Source organism: Hippopotamus amphibius, chromosome 7 (assembly GCF_030028045.1).
Source record: "Hippopotamus amphibius kiboko isolate mHipAmp2 chromosome 7, mHipAmp2.hap2, whole genome shotgun sequence".
Lineage (NCBI taxonomy): Eukaryota > Metazoa > Chordata > Mammalia > Artiodactyla > Hippopotamidae > Hippopotamus > Hippopotamus amphibius.
The window spans coordinates 6887334-6904632 of NC_080192.1; the positions used below are offsets into that span (position 1 = coordinate 6887334).

Sequence of the window (17299 nt, forward strand, 5' to 3'; positions counted from 1 at the left end):
CCACTGAGCCACCAGGGAAGTCCACAAACTTTTTTTGATCACAACCCCCACGGATATATGTTGCCGCCTACTCCACACCCCACTGTGTATCTGAAACAGAAATCACCACATGCAATGCAGAATGTTGTTTTCTCCTCTGAGTACCAGCGGTGATTCTACAACCTACGAATGGGCTCTGACCCTCAGTTTGAAAAACTGCTCCAGACCATACTTCCTCCTCCTTTTCTTTTCTACCCCCCACCCCCATCCCCAAACCCCCGGATGTGCCCCACGGCTTGTGGAATCTTAGTTCCCTGACCAGGGATCAAACCCGTGAGCCCTGCAGTGGAAGTGCAGAGTCCTAACCACTGGACCGCCAGGGAAGTCCCTCGTCCCCTTTTCTTTCTTTTTTTTTTTTTTTTAACTTTTTGTTTATTTTTTACAATAAACTGCATATATTTAGAGTGTACAATTTGGTATCTAGAATTATTAATTCATGTTTTTATTTGCTTTTTATTTTCTTGGACCAATCTTTCCAGTCCAGACTTCCCAAGGGGGGTTTTGTTCTTCAGGTTTGTGTCACCCCTGTTTTCCTGGGATGGTCATCACCATCGTTAACTTCTTCCCTCTGCTGAAAGCTGTTTCCTTAGCCATGTCTTCCCCTTCCTTAGTCTGGGCCGTCACCTAATGGAGTGCATCATCCTTTAGCATTTTCCTGAGCAAAAGGATGCATGAGAGTTGAATACGTTTTGATCTTGTGCATCTGGACATCTTTATCCCATCCTCATGTTTAACGGAGGGTTGGTTGCGTATAGAACCTGGTTGTCTCTCACTATCTTGGAGTCGTGGCCCCTGACCTGTGGTCTAGCTCCTGGTGTTGCCGTTGACAGGACTGGAACCACTCTCATTTTCAGGCCCTGGTATGTGTTGAGTCTTTCTCCTCTGGAAGTTGAGGATCTTCTCATTTCCCTGGAGTTTTGAAATCTCAAACGATAGGCCTTGAGGTTGGCCTCGTCATGCACTGTACGGCCTCTCTGTGAGATCTCGCCATCTGTAACTCATGGCTGTTGGATCAGGAAGTTTGTCGTGTGTTACTTCGCTGATAATTTCCTTCCCTCCATTTTCTCTATTCTCTCCTTCCGGAATTCCTGTTAATTGGGAATTGTGCCTCCTGGATTGGTCTTCTGGCTTTGTCCTTTCTTTCCTGTCCTGCGCCCCGTGCCCCCCGTGCCCTCTTTCTCTCTCTATTCTGATTTCTCCATTTTTTCTGCATCGTCATCATTTCATCAGCCTTTTATTTATTTATCTTCATTTCTGATATTTTCAACAACTTCTTCTTCTCTGCGTACCCCTCTGGGGGCACAGTTTCCTGGTTAAATTGGGCTGAGTCGGGGACCTGACTCATCACGCAGACCCTGAGTTCAGGTTGCAGCTCCTACCGCATCCTGTGCTCCTGCCTTCTGAGACACCTGCTCTGCCCGGTCCCAGCCCCGGCCCTTTCCAGCGGCTCCTCCCCTGTGCACTCCTCTCTGCTTCCTTTCAGGCTGCTGAAGCACCTGCTCTGTCTATTCTGTTTCCAGTTTCTAGAATCTCCTGTGTGTTCTTGTTTCCCCTTCCCATTCTTCATGTCCTCATGAATTTGTTTTATAAGTTTATCCCTTTATTTTTGTGGAAAGGAAACAGGTATGTAAATTTATGTTCAACCTGAGGTTTAATCAGAGGAGAGTTTTTTGGTATTGATTTGCATTTAAAACTTATCATTTTTGACAAATGTACAGATGACTTTCAGTCATACTTAATAAGGGTTTTATCAGCCAGGATCATAATATTCTTGGACACTTTATACTCTCTCCCCACTACATCTTCCCCACAAAGCACTATATTTTGTTGTTGCATTATCCCCAGAATTTATAACAGTGTCTAATAAAAAGGAAGCACTCTAGCTGTAGTCAAAAAAATGTAATTAATGTGAAATTTACATATATTTTAAATTAGAACATCCTAATTCAGCCACACAAGGAGCTTGCCTTTCCCTCCAAGACTTTCTCCCCACCCCCTTAGTTTCCCACAGAATCTTTTTTCTCCCTTCCCCCCCCCCCCAAGTTTGAAAATAGATGTGCTTTTTAGACACAGTGGCTTTTTTGGGGGGTGGGGGCAGGGGGGGCTCACTACTCGCCTTGCGAGATCTCAGTTCCCCAACCAAGGATTGAACCCAGGCCACAACAGTGAAAGCCCCAAATCCTAACCACTTGGCCACCAGAGAACTATCCCACAGTGGCATTTTAAAATGCAAAAGTCCTAAAGGAACATAACATTTAAGACCCTGAAGTACAAAATTCTCTAGTCAGTTCTGAGAGCTCAGTAATCCCTTAATCATCATGTTGCCCCAGTTGATGGCCTGCTGCCAGCTCTCTGAAGGTTACAATATTTGGTGGGTTGGTTTGTTTTATTTGTTCCTTTTTGGTGTATGTCCCTGTCCATCTGCTGGCATTTTCTTTATTTCAACATAGAACATTATTAACATCTCTCAGAGTAATTTTTATGTATAAACTTTTGAACATTCTCTATTAATAATTGGTAACCAGTAATCAGCAAGTTAAATCCTTCTCAGCATGTCTCAATTCAAGCCTAGTTTATAGAAAGTAGAAGACACCCTATAACGATGCAGCTACCCTAAATCACAACCCCCTCCATCCTCAAAAGTGCCGAACGGCAGGCCTGCCTCTTAAAATTTCTAGTCAGGAATCATATCTTCAGAAAGTGACAATTTAGTCTTCTTCATGTCAGCTTTGATCCCAAAATAAAATCTGGTATGTTATAATTGGAACAAATACACTGAAGATGATAAATCAGTCTCTTTAACCCATCCCTCATAGCTTTCATTGACTGGTTAAAATAACATGAAGCACGTTAGGTAAAGAACATTGAAAGCAGTTTTTGATTTTTAGAATATTAATTGCAGTGTCAACTGTTTAAGTTGGAATGCTTCATTTAAAGGTAAAAGGCATAAAAACAGGTATTTTTGTCCCGACACTTCTTCTATATAGTAGAGGCTCTAAACAGATCTTGGGGTTCTGTGATGGCGCCATCAGGGCTACAGATTCCACTGTCTCCTTCAGTAACAGGTTTCAGAACAGTTGACCAACCTTTTTAAAAAATTGAGATGTAATTCACATATAACATTATATTAGTTTTATGACTAATGTTAAGTAAATCTCATACTGCACCTTTAAGCTTATTCTCTTATATTGTACTCACTCACTATACCAGTGCCCTTTAATATTCTTTTTTTTTTACATTAATTTATTATTTTTTTGGGGGTACACCAAGTTCAGTCATCTGTTTTTATACACATATCCCCGTATTCCCTCCCTCCCTTGACTCTCCCCCCCACGCTCCCTCGATTCCCCCCCACCCTCCCCGTCCCAGTCCTCTAAGGCATCTTCCATCCTCGAGTTGAACTCCCTTTGTTATACAACAACTTCCCACTGGCTATCTGTTTTACAGTTGGTAGTATATATATGTCTGTGCTACTCTCTCACTTCGTCTCAGGTTCCCCTTCACCCCCCGCCCCCCCCCAAACCTCGAGTTCTCCAGTCCATTGTCTGCATCTGCGTCCTTGTTCTTGTCTTGTCACTGAGTTCATCAGTACCATTTTTAGATTCCGTATATGTGAGTTAGCATACAATATTTGTCTTTCTCTTTCTGACTTACTTCACTCTGTATGACAGACTCTAGGTCTATCCACCTCATTACATATAGCTCCATCTCATCCCTTTTTATAGCTGAGTAATATTCCATTGTATATATATATGCCACATCTTCTTTATCCATTCATTTGTTGATGTATACCAGTGCCCTTTAAGAATATTACCTCTCTCTTCCCTTGATCCCACTGTACTTATTTTACATTCCTCTTTTAGAATAGAATGCTAGCTTTGTATATTGAATTTAATTTTTCAATACACTGCACATCTGTTTTATTCTCACAAGCCACGCAGTGAGATAGGAAGAGAGAAGATACCATTCCATTACCCTCAGAATAAAGGATGGCTTGACTTTAGTGACACATGTTCAGGTAGTATAGCCCAGTGTTGTGCTGATTTTTAAAATGATTTAGAAAGTTGTGCTTCTTGGCTCTTGGAGCTGATGTTCCACTATGACTATGAGATGCTTTTCAGTTTTATTTGCCTAGCTTTTATTCTCCTTTTCTTAATGTACTTGAGAACAAATTAAAATTACACTAACTTACCTTCTGTTATTTAATTTGATAAATGCTGTTTCAATTTGTCAAGGTCACTTTGAGTCTAGTTTTATTTTAGGTTTCAGCAGATGCCTTCAATTTTGGTCTGCTTAATAAGCATGCTCTCAGTCCTATCGTGTTGAGATAAGGCCACATATATTTGATTAAAGATCCATTTTGGCCTATGTATTTATCAGGTGTTTTGACAAGCACAATATTATTATAAAATAATACAAAGTCTTCGACAAACAATAGCTCCTCTCCCTGTAGGCTTCTCACTAATCTGAAAATAGCTGAAAACTAGAACATTCCTATACAAATGGCCTTCACTCTTTTTACTTTTCTGAGTATCCTCTTTTGGTTTTGTCTTTGACCTCTGCTTATTGGTGTAGTTGTGTATGTGAATCCTCTGACGTGGATGGTATGACAGAGGTAGTTGCCTCTACACAGTCCTACAAATAATTTGGTATATAAAAACCTGTTTACTCTGTGTAGGAATGGGAGGGCCACATGGATCTCTGGTGTGTCCCTTGAGTCTACACATCTCAGTTTTGCCAGCCTATGCCTGTTCCCTTCTCTCCCTTCCCCACCTAGGCTAGTGGTACCCCTTCCAAACAGATTGTTTTTAATCTTGAAAACTATATTAAAGATTATATTTAAAGGTTATTTAAAGGTTATTTTTAATACACGTTTAAATAATGGGCAATAATAATTTGTGTTCCCACATCTAACAAGTTAACAGTCTCCTTAACTTACTTTAAATTGTGACAAAAAATATAATTTGACAAGTGTAAAAGTACTATTACATCGATTATGTTGTGAAAGTGTGACTGCATGTTAAAACGTCAAAAAACAAGTTAGTTTCTCCAGTTATCTGTAAAATAAAGGCATTGCCCCTGTGTTCTCCCTGAATTCCCGTCTATGTGCTCCTTAAGTTAGCAGCCTGGCAAGGATGCTGCCACCAGTCCAGGTCCTGCTGAAACCTTCCTCAAAATCCTGGTCTCTTTTCTTAGCTCCAGTATCCCTCTTCCCTGCCAGTGACTGTCCCTCGCCACCCTCCCCGTACCTCTCCCCCTCCCTCTCTCACATTTCCACATTCATCTCTCTATTCCCAGGACTTTTATTATACAGCAGAAAGTTGTGTAATTATCGTTTCCTATTTTTCTTAACATTTACCTCTGTGATATCTCTTTTCATATCACTACATGATAGCCTTGAGACTGAACCTCCAGAGAAAGGGTTAATTTTCTTTCAGAATTTGGTTTTTCTGAATTCTAGGGAATCTCCTGTGAAGTTTGAAGTTTAGAATTTTATTGCTTATATTACCTTACAGATTGAAAGACTTAGTTTTCCTACGGTCTATTTCTTTTTTCCTTTTAGGGCTAGAGGGATGCTGAGAGAAGCATTACACCTGATTTTTAAATAAATTTATAAGGGGCAGATTATTCTTTGAAAATGCTAAAGGACCATAAATAAGAATATTGACAAGTCATTATATTAGGCCAAATATCTCATCCCTGAGATGTTAAGCTAGTTACTGCTAATATGTTAAAAGAGCTCACATGATCCAATAGCATGTAAAAGTAAGTATTCATTTCTGTTCAACAAATAGCTGAGTCTTTGTTAGAAAATCAACAGAAGTCTGAAGTTAGAATGCTGTTAGGGTCCTTTATCACTTCACAGGTGAGTGAGCCTTGGCCCTGAGTCACTGGGCTGGTGTGTGAAGACAAGCCCTGTACAGGCGCTCCTGGACTTTGTCAGGAAGGGGTGTGTGCTTCCTGCAGAAAGTAGTGCCTTGCCTCTCACAGCTCCTGCACGAGGGAGGTACAGCTTCCTTTATCCAGCATTGTTAGAAAAATGGAGCTTCCGCCCCCTCACCCCAAGCCAAGGCCAGTTTTGCAGAAACCTGAAGGCCACAGCTGCAGACCGGTTTCTTCCCATCTTCCCATTTATTGGAAAGAAATCTGATAAGGGAAAATCCTGTCACCTTAATGGTTGCCCTCAAAGATCCTCCTCACCTTTCTGCCTTTTTTGTTCTGCTCAGCAGTTTTGTGTGTGTTGGGGAGTGGGGTGAGGGGGCTAGGTCAGAGACCTGGACTCACGTTGCTTTGTGTGAATTTCCTAGCTGGTCACTTGCTTAAGTCACTAACCTCTGTACTTCACCTTCCTCATCTGTAAAATATGGAAACTGATGGCACCTGCTATAAAGAAGGTTGTCCTGAGCATTAAATGAGTTACTCTTTGGAAAGCACATAGAGAAATGCTTGGCATGTACTGTGGGCTGTTGTCTGCCCTAGAAGGGCGTCCTCATGTTGGTTTGGCAAAGATGTGTCCCTGTTATAAGCTCACTCAGTGAGCTGTGGTTTGTATCTTTCCATCCTAGCACAGTTAGTGGTTCATCCCAGGAGTGTCCAGAACGTGTCCTCCTGCGTAGCAAAATTGCCCTGCATATGAAACAAACAGTTTCTCCTCATTTTTATTACCCTTGTCGGAAACTCAAGTTTGAGGGGAGCAGGGAGTGTGGTATTTAAGGTGCAACATTAATTACTGTCTCATGAAATAGCATTAGCCCCTCTCAGGAATTAGAGTCCTCAAAGGAGAGGAGGCAAAAGGAAGAGAATAAAATTTGCCTGCACATTAAGTAAAAGCATCAATACTCTTGTAAGTTGGTAAATTTTTGATAGTGGTTACCTAAGGCCACAGTAGATCTACCTAGTAATAAAGTTTTTGATCTTTTTATTTTTATTTATTTATTTATTTATTTGGCTGTGTTGGGTCTTTGTTGCTGTGCGTGGGGTTTCTCTACTTGCGGCGAGCGGGGGCTACTCTTTGTTGCAGAGCGTGGGCTTCACATTGTGGTGGCTTCTCTTGTTGTGGAGCACCGGCTCTAGGCATGCGGGCTTCAGTAGTTGTGGCTCGTAGGCTCAGTAGTTGTGGAGCACGTCTTAGTTACTCCACAGCATGCGGGATCTTCCTGGGCCAGGGATCGAACCCGTGTTCCCTGCATTGACAGGTAGATTCTTAACCACTGTGCTACCAGGGAAGTCCAATAAAGTTCTTTAAATAAATATTTTTGACAGGTCAGCACTATAAAGGAGATCCAAGATAATTAAGAATTCATGGAATGATTCGGGACAACCACACTCCACCTCCCACCAAAAATAGTTAATATGTGTAGTGTATATGGACTATGGAGGGCTCTGTCGTAGTCTTGGGATTAAGCCTTTAATTTATGGACAGTGCAAAACCATCGGCAGTTTCTAAGCATGTATCACATGATCTGTGTTCTTATGAAGAAAAGATGTGGGGAGAGAGGAGAGGCAAGCGGACCAGTTGAGGGACCAGTTGAGAGGCCGTGGGTTTAATTTGTACAAGAGATGATAAGGGCTAAGTGGTAGTAAAGGGAATCAGAGGGAGTGGGCAGATATTAGAAACATTTTAGAATTTAAGTTTGATAGAATTTAGAAACTGATTAGACCTGGCAGGTAAAGGAAATGTGGGGGTGTGAGTGTGGGCAGGACACCAACAACAGAAAGGGGCATTGAGGAAGAGAAGAAGGTCATTTTGTTTTGTGGCTAATGTGTAGCAGACAGAAGATGTTAAGTGTGAAAGCAGTTCAGATCAGTCAGCACTCTGGGTCTTTTTAATAAAGACTTGTTGATTTGTATTTAGCTTTTCAAGTTAATATAAAACTGGAAAACTTTTAAATCTAAGTTGCAAGGAGGTGGAGGAGAAATAGGAAATCATGAGATCTGTATCACTTTTTAAAAATCTCACATAGAGAACCCTGAAAAGGTGTCAAAGAAAGACGTTTATCATTATAACTATTGCCTGAAATATGATTGGGGGGGGGGGGGGAGCAGGGCAGAAGGGGTAATTTGCTGGTTTTGGTTTTCTAACAATTTTTTCAAGATATTGACATTATTGACAACACAGTGGAATACCAAATTGCATTTAATTACAGTGAGGAAGGGCTGATATGAAACACTGCTTTTGCCGGCCTGAAAAAAGCTGCATGGTACACTATTATACCCATGTGCTCAGAGTTCCAGAATGTAGTTTAAGGCCTCCATGTGTTGAATTGAGACTAGACAGAGCACATGCACTTTTCTAGGTGGTCCAGTGGGCTCTGAGGTTCAGATTGTCACCATGGATGAACACTTGTCTTTTGAGGGCCTGAGACAGCTCCACTCACAGGGAGCAACAGGAAACATGGGAAAGGGTAGCAGAAGAGAGGGCCCGACTGGCTGTGAGGTCAGAAAGAAGCGCCTGGGCACTGTCCCTGGGGTTGAGGTTCCCAGTCTTACTCCCAAGTTGTGCAAAGATGAAATACCTTTTATAAAGGTATTACTTATTTACATAAAGGTAAATAATAACAATGTTATTCGTATTAATAAACTAATAGAACTGTAAGTAAAAGAAAGTCACAATCCTGATAACCCAACAAAGTTACCTCTTCTCTAGATTTTGCCCATGGGTTTATTTTACTAGATTGAATAATGATCGCTGACATGTATTGAGTGCTTTCTGAGCACTGTATAGGAATTGTCACAGACTTCAAAACAGACCTGAGGTGGGTCCCATCACGCTGCTAGATGAGACTGAGGTCCAGGATTCACACCCAGAAGTCCGCACCATTACGCTGTGGGTACAGGTCTCTGTGTTGCTTTTTTTAACTTAATTTTGCAATTTTTATTTTCATATTAATCTATGTTTTTTTGTTTTAATGTATAATGTAATTTATCCAAGTATTCCAGCACTGTTGGACATTAAGTTTTCTAGTTAGTTTACTGTCTGTTATGCAGCAGTAAACATTTTTATTCATGGAGTTTTATTTGGGGGAAATTTTTCAGATGTTGACAAATCAAAAAGTGTGGCCATTTTAAGGTTTTTGATAGGCCTTATCTTGTGGTTTAGCTAAAAAGAATCGTACCAAACTATGAGGATCCACGTGAGTCCTTGTATTACTACAATCTCATGATATTGGGTATTTAAAAAAATTTTTTTGTTTCTTCTTTTTAGTTTTATTTCTTGTATTAAGTGGTATTGCTGTTGTCACCTATTTTAATGGTTTGTCTGATGAGTATTCATTTAGAATTTCATTGTTTCTCCTCAATTTGTTGTCATTTTTCTGTGCATATTTTTCCTAGTCTGAATAACTTCAGTTATCTGGAAAATTCAGATGTGTAAAAGTCCTTTCTTCAGCAGTGCCACCTACATGAGGCATCAGCAGAGCGCTTGAATAGTTTTCTCATCTATAAATAGGATGATGACAGAGGACTGTTGTGGTAAAATTAACTTTGCCAGAGATCAGGTACCTTCCTTGTTGGGTTCCAAACTGTTCCTAGAGGCTTTTGAGTTGTGGTTTTTAGACGGAATAAGTACTGTGAGCTGATGTCAGTCCTAGAAGGTGTCCTTGCATGTCATTTTAGTGAAGATGTATTCCTGCCATTAAGCTTGTTGGGTAGAAGTCAAAGCGAAGAGAAAATTCAGCCCTATGTGACCCTGTCCCAGTAATTCAGGTATAGTGGAGTGATTTGGGCAGTGTGTGCTTATGACTGACATTTGATTTGAGTATATCAGCAGCATACTGCTGTCAAGTAATGTGCCCCATGAGAACAGAACTAAGGAACTGCTGCATAAGCAGATGCATGAGACCAAGGTCAACAAAATAACAAACTTCAAGTCTAAAGTGGTGCAGGTCCCTTCTGATGGGAGTGAGACCCAGCTGCAGTGATATCAACTTTTTTTTTTTTTTTTTTTTTAATTTTTATTGGGGTATAGTTAATTTACAGTGTTGTTAGTTTCAGGTGTACAGCAAGGTGAAACAGTTATACATATACATATATACACTCTTTTTCAGATTCTTTTCCTATGTAGGCCATTACAGAGTATTGAGTAGTTTTCTGTGCTATACAGTAGGTCCTTATTAGTTATCTGTTTGTATATAGTAGTGTGTATGTGTCAGTCCCAATCGCCAGTTTATCCCCACCCCCCTTACCCTTTGGAAACCATAAGTTTGTTTTCTACATCTGTAACTCTATTTCTGTTTTGTAGATAAGTTCATTTGTACCCTTTGTTTGTTTGTTTATTAGCTGTGTTGGGTCTTTGTTGCTGCCCGTGGGCTTCCTCTAGTTGCAGAGAGCAGGGACTACTCTTCATCGTGGCACGTGGGCTCATTGCCGTGGCGTCTCTTGTTGCGGAGCAGAGGCTCTAGGAGCGTGGGCTTCAGTAGTTGTGGTGCACGGGCTCAGTAGTTGTGGCACACAGACTTAGTTGCTCCGTGGCATGTAGGATCTTCCTGGAGCCGGTATCGAACCCATGTCCCCTGCATTGGCAGGCGGATTCTTAAGCACTGTGCCACCTAGGAAGTCCCTGTACCCTTTTTTTAGATTCCACATATAAGCAATATCATATGACTGTCTTTCTCTGACTGACTTCACTCAGTATAACAATCTCTAGGTCCATCAATGTTGCTACAAATGGCATTATTTTCATTTTTTTTTATATGGCTGAGTAATATTCCATTGTATATATGTACCACATCTTTATCCAGTCCTCTATTGATGGACATTTAGGTTGCTTCCATGTCCTGGCTATTGTAAATAGTGTTGCTTCCATGTCCTGGCTGTTGGGGTGCATGTGTCTTTTTGAATATATGCCCAGGAGTGGGATTGCTGGATCATGTGGTAACTCTGTTTTTAGTTTTTTAAGGAACCTCCATACTGTTCTGTATAGAGGCTGTACCAGTTTACATTCCCACCAACAGCATAGGAGGGTTCTCCTGTGACATCAACTTTGAAGGCATTTTATTTCACTAAGTAGCTAGTAGAAGAGTTTCCAGTAAAATGTATGTTTATTTAACAACTCTCAGGCATGTTCATTGTGACTGGCTCTGTGCAGATGCCAGGTGATTCCAAACTTTGAAAATAGTGTCTTTGAAGTTTAAATCTTGGTTCAGACGGATGTCAGATATAGGTCCTTTGCTTCAGAGTTACTTTGTTTTTTCATTCAAAAACTACTTAAAACTGGTTAAATTAAGCAATAGGATAATTTCCAAATGGTTCTCTTTGCTTGTTTCTAGGTAGAGTTCTCTCTGGAAAGAATCAAAATATATTAGTGCTTTGAAAAGGCAGCCCTTCAAAATATATTTGTTTGCTAACACAAGACTTGCACCTCCCAGCAGGCATGGGCATTTTAATCCACTGTTTTTCCTGAAAAGCACATGGGTTTTAAGAAACCAGCTCACCTGTCAGCTGGTTCCCCAAGCAGCAAGTCCCCAGCACTCCGTTATACCTGTTGTGTCACTTCGCACCATGTACTGTGACTGTCTTCCTCACCAGATTGGTTTCCCAGGGGCTGGGTCAGGCACTGTACAGTGCCTGACACACAGCTGATCAGCACGGGGTAAATCTGGGACTTAAGAAAGACATGTAATGACCAACATAGTATCTGGTGGTGGAAGGTGGGCCTTTGGATGTCATTTAATGTATTTTTCAAAGTGTGTAATAATTGAAGAGAGATGTTAAAATGTGTTTTGATAATGACACTGAGTGACAGTTTTTTCTATATGCTACTTTATAGTTTCGGCAAAAAAAAATTAATGGTTGAGAGCTAGTTGACCCCGGTAGTTCTTTGTGAGGCATAGTATATAAGGACTCACCAAAGGTTTTGTTGTTTGTGTGTTTTATTGTGTGCCCTTTGAAACAAAAATGTGAGATCCAGAGGTCAGTCACCCAGAGTCCTAACACTGGTGATTATTGTCCTAGACAGACCACCTAGAGGACAGGTTTGACTCAGAAGGGAGACGATCAGTCCCTGTATGAGAATATGACCTAATGACACTCAGAGCTCACTTTCCAGATCTGTCTATGCAGCTGCCCACTGGCCTCACTCAAAACCAGCATTTGCAGACACCAGTGTCCCCCGCCTCGTTCTGTGTTCTCTGCCTCAGGCAAAACCCTTGCAGCCATCACAGACTCATTCCTCTCCTTCCCCTGTTTCCTATTCAGACAGGCACTGTTTTTGTTTCCTAAAGAACTCAAATGTCTCATATCTTCATTGAAGCCACCCCCACCCCCTGCACCATCCTGCAACCATCATCTTTTCAACTAGGTACCATCTTAACTGGTCTCTCTACTCTTTAGTTTGACCCCCTTCCACCTACTCTAAAGAGGTCCTTCTAAAACCCAAGTGTGGCCATGCTGATGCCAGCTTACACCCCTGGATTACTTGCACCCTATACTAGTTGGCATCTGATATGTGCCAGGAACAGATCCGTGCACATAATTAAAATAAGACAACGTGGTAGAAGGTAACCAGGCAGCTGCTTTGGAGCAAGAGCCCAGGGGAAGTTCCCAGAGGAGCTGAGGTGGCCATGGTGTAACAAGCCAGCCTCTGAGATCAGAGAGCGCTTACAGAGGGTGCAGGGGCTGCAGGGAGGAACAGGGCTTGGTGGATTTGAGGATCAGAAAGAAAGCCAGTGTGGTGAGGCGGTAGCAGAGAAGAGGAGAGGATAATGAGGTCAGCAGGAGCTAATCCCCATGGCCTGTGTGGGCAGGAGTGGAAACAGCAGCTGGGTGAATGGGGTGCCGTTTCTTTAAACCAGAAAGCCTAGAGGAGGAACAGGTTTGGTGGGGAGATGGGGAGGTGTATCCTGTCCATGTTAAGTGTAAGATGCCTCCCATTTAGACATTCAAGTGACTGTTTACGAATTAATGAATTTCTGATGGATAGTTTCTTGCAGCTAAGAGCAGCTCTAGTTTAGCTTAGATCAGCATGTGTGGAAGTGCTATGAGGGTGTGGGGTCTGTGTAAACACCAAAAAGCTGCACCTCCTTTGAGCGAGGGGAAAGGGAGTCAGGAATGCTTCAGAGGCCCGACCTGCCCAGAGTCATGGTGCACTCAGACCAGCCAAAAGCTCAGAGTGAGTGATGGAAAAATAGGCACACTTCACGATCCACACCTTCCTGCTTTCCCAAGCCCATCTGTCGTGCCCTCTGAAACCCACAGTCCACCAGAAGCACGGTCTTAATTCTCTTCTCTGAGCACCCCTCCCTGGCTTTTCTCAGTGTCACAACCTCTGTCTCCTTATCCCTCACTCTGGTTCAAGTACTCTCTAAGAGCGACATGTCAGGCCAGGGGTGTAGGCAAAGCACCCACAGTAGAAACTGAGAAACAGTATGCAAAGCCACCATGTGGTTGTGGGTGGCATCCTTATAAATTGCTGCTGCTGTGCCTCCTGGCAGGCAAGGCTTTGAGTGCTGCAGACCTTTTCCTCATTAAAGCCAATCACCTCCAGCAATGCTACCTCTCCAGCAAAGGAATTCCCTTCTCCTGTAACCATCTACTCCACCCCCACTTTGGAAAAAAGAGAATTCCATTAAGATGAATATGCCAACAAGATCTCATTGCTCAGCTCTGGAAGACTCTCCATTCAAAACCTTCCAAATTAACTCTCAGAAGCCCAGGAAGTGACCCAGCACCCCCCCCCCCCAACACACACACACACACGGGCGCGCGTGCCCACCAGCAAACACCAATCGCTGCCTTTATTTCCTTAATTGACTTGGGAATTGTGAAACCCCCTCTTCTGTTGCTTCTTTGTAATCTCACTCATCAAAGAAAACCCATATATATCGAACCACCTTTCATCACATAAACACTGTATCCTGACCAGGCTGCCTAGAGAACAGGGACCAGAAGGAGAGCAAAAAAGGCTCTTGCATTTACCCCACAGGTGGTCTCTGAAGACAGTAGAAGAGATTATTGCGGAGGAGTAATGATTACAGAACCTTGTAGATCTCATTATTCCCTTAATCCAGCTATTGGTAGAGACTGACTTCTTGGAAAATTGTAATGGTAGACAAGTCACTTCAGCCTCTCCCAACCTAATTTCTTAACCTTTGAAGTGGAGATAGTAACCGGTCTACCCTGTCAGGTTGTTGTAAGGGATAAAATGAGATATGTCCAACAGTTACTTGACATTAAAAAATTGAAGGTGGGGGAGGTAGTTGTTGGATTTAATTAATTCTGATCTTGGTCATATTATTTCCCATTTTCTCCATCTGTTGAAGTGAGGGTTGGCCTCTTGCTGAGTATCTTCCTGCTCTTGAAGAAGAAAGTGTCCACATCCACGAAGGTGGATTGAGCCAATAGTTGTTAGACTTTCTTGGGGGTAAGAAACACCTGGGATGCTGCATGTTCAGTCTTTCTGGGTGGCAGCCACAATGCTTCAGGTGATGCTGGGGCAGGTGACAGACTGAAATCAACCCTGGAAACTCACTGTTTAGCTAGTCAACTAACTTTGGTACCAAAGTTTCCATTCTAGGTTTGGACCAAGTTTTTTTGTTTTCTTTTTTTCCCAAAGTTTGCAAGGTTTCTGGGAAGTAAAGGCATGCGAGGGACCTGAAGTGCCCTGTGAGGTGTCTCACACATTATCACCTCATTAAGTGGCCCCATAAAGCCCGCTGAAAGGGTTGGCCAGATTTGGCTCTAGGGTGTGGGGACCAGTGACCCCATGGATACTTGCATTGGCAGTAGCTTAAATATGCCAAGACATCCTCATTTTTAAAAATTTCTTTCTCCTGGGACTCTGTCCCCATATAAAAGTGCCTCTGCTGTCTCTCCCTTCTCAGGCTGCCCCTGCCCCTGAAGAACCTGCCACTTCCAGGAATAGGGTGGCTTTGCCTGACAAGATCTTGACTTGCAATGCTCAGTTGTTCTGTTGGGAAGATGGGGATGGGTGAGATAGAAGCAGATCTGGTCAAGAAAGGATAAAACAAATACAAGTAGGAAGAGAGGCAGTGAAAAATAAGGAGAAAGATGTCCAAGAGTTTGGAACTTGGAGATTTAAGTTCCAGGTTAAGCTGCACAGATTTAAGATGTTGTTAAAGGAGGCCTGTTGTGGCAGCACGTTCATCATTTCTGCCACTGAAATTGTAAACAGTTAAATATGAGCACCTTTCTGGATACATAGTCCCAACTTTGGGTTGGATGAGCAGTGGAGAGGAGCAGGCTTATACTAAGAGTCACTTTTCTGGCAGGTAATTTTTTTTTTTTTTTGCAATAAACTGCATATATTTAGAGTGTACAATTTGGTATCCCAATCTCCCAATTCATTCCCTCCCCACTTTCCCCACTTGGTCCATATGTTTGTACTCTACATCTGTGTCTCTATTTCTGCCTTGCAAGCCGGTTGATTTGTACCAGTTTTCTATAGTCCACATATATGTGTTAACATATGATATTTGTTTTTCTCTTTCTGATTCACTTCACTCTGTATGACGGTCTCTAGGTCCATCCATGTCTCTACAAATGTCCCGGTTTCATTGCTTTTTACAGCTGAGTAATATTCCATTGTATATATGTACCACATCTTTTTTATCCATTCATCTGTTGATGGACATTTAGGTTGCTTCCATGTCCTGACTATTGTAAATAGTGCTGCAATGAACATTGGAATGCATGTGTCTTTTTGAATTCTGGCAGGTAATTTCTTTTAAAAGATGCCTTTTTAAATTCAGAAAGCACAAAAGGCAGTCATTTCTTCTTGTAAACCAATCCACTGTTTGAGCAAAGGGTAAAAAAAAAGATAAGCTAGTATGTGGTCTTGTGCAACTTAAATTTCAGTGTTTTAAACTCTGTCGATGAGCGTTTATCTCTACACTCAGAGAAAGCTGTTCTCTTTCTTCTCACAGGGCTGCCGCAGGGCTCCTCCTCCTGCTGGGCTGGCCTTTCTCAGGTTCTCAGCTGCTCTTCAGAGCTAAGGTGCTGATTACTGCCTTAAACCTCCTTTCTAACTTCTTAAAGGGCACACATCCCTTTTCTTCCTACCATGTAGAAACTCCCCTTAGACAAAATATATAATGTTCTCAACAGAGTTGCAGCTTTCTTCTCCAGCTGTAAAAGAAGACCTCTGATTAGAATTATTTTAATGGAGTATATGTACCTGTAACTTAGATAAAATGCAAACTGTGTTTCAGGAAAAAAACCAAAGTCTGGTTAAGCCAAAGAAACATCATTAGTGAGGCCTGTGTTGACTTTCCTGGAAGTGGAGTTACAAAGAATATGTGTTAACATAGCAATGTACATTTTAAGAGCAAGAGAAAAATGTATTAAACCAAGCCTTCTTTTGTAATGCTTTAATATTCTAGAAGGGGGTGGGTGGGGATGAAGACTAGTTTTAACTTAAATTGTGGCAAATAGATACATTTTATTTGGGAAATTGCTTTTGTATTGCTTTGGGTTTTGCCTCTGTAAATTTGTTATTGCTGAACTTGAAGACTGTTAACCCAGGAGAATGAGAGTTATGGATTATAGAACAATCAAAATCCACAGTGAATGGCCAGTATCTGTACCCATCATATCCATGTTTGAAGTTCATTCCATATGTGATCATTAAAACTTTCAACTTTGTGGGCACCTTGGTAGAAATAATTACTAGTACCTGTACTAATACTAATACATGTTTGGAGAACATTATCATCATAAAAGAAAAGAATGGTTAAATACTGTGCCTGTCCTATAAAAAAAAAATGCCATTGTAATAAAAAGATAAATGTTCAAAACAAGTGCTTGAAAGTGGCAACATTGCTGGGGGTATAAGCATTAGCAGTGGATTGTTTTACAAGCTAGCTCCTCCTGGATGCCTGCACAACTACTGTCCCCAGCTTCCTGCAGCCTTGCAGATAAGCCCAGAGGGCTCTGCTGTTTGGGGGTCATCCTGGGACTGCTGCTAAGCCCCCCCCCCCTTTTTTTTAAAGTCGCCCTCCCTTTTTTTAATCAATTTTTTTTTCCTGGTCATGTGGCATGCGGGATCTTAGTTCCCCAGCTACGGATCGAACCTGTGGGCCCAGGAGGGGAAGCTCAGAGTCTTAACCACTGGACCTCCAGGGAAGTCCCCATCCCTTCTGTTTTTATACAGTGTCTTAGGAATACCCTACAGTCTTTTCCTTCATTGTCAAGCACATTCTGGGTTGATTGGGGGCATTTTTGGTTTGTTTTCCAGGTTGATTTTCTTAAAAGATTCTCCACCCGCCTCCTTTTTTCCCATCTGGGTATTGTTCCCAGTTTACCA

The 17299-nt window shown here is 41.9% G+C and overlaps 1 protein-coding gene across 11 annotated transcripts in view; it reads left to right on the forward strand.

The window, feature by feature from the left end:
* Positions 1-17299, forward strand: part of TCF20 (transcription factor 20) — a 190311-nt gene that overhangs the window by 142369 nt on the left and 30643 nt on the right. The window lies entirely within an intron of this gene.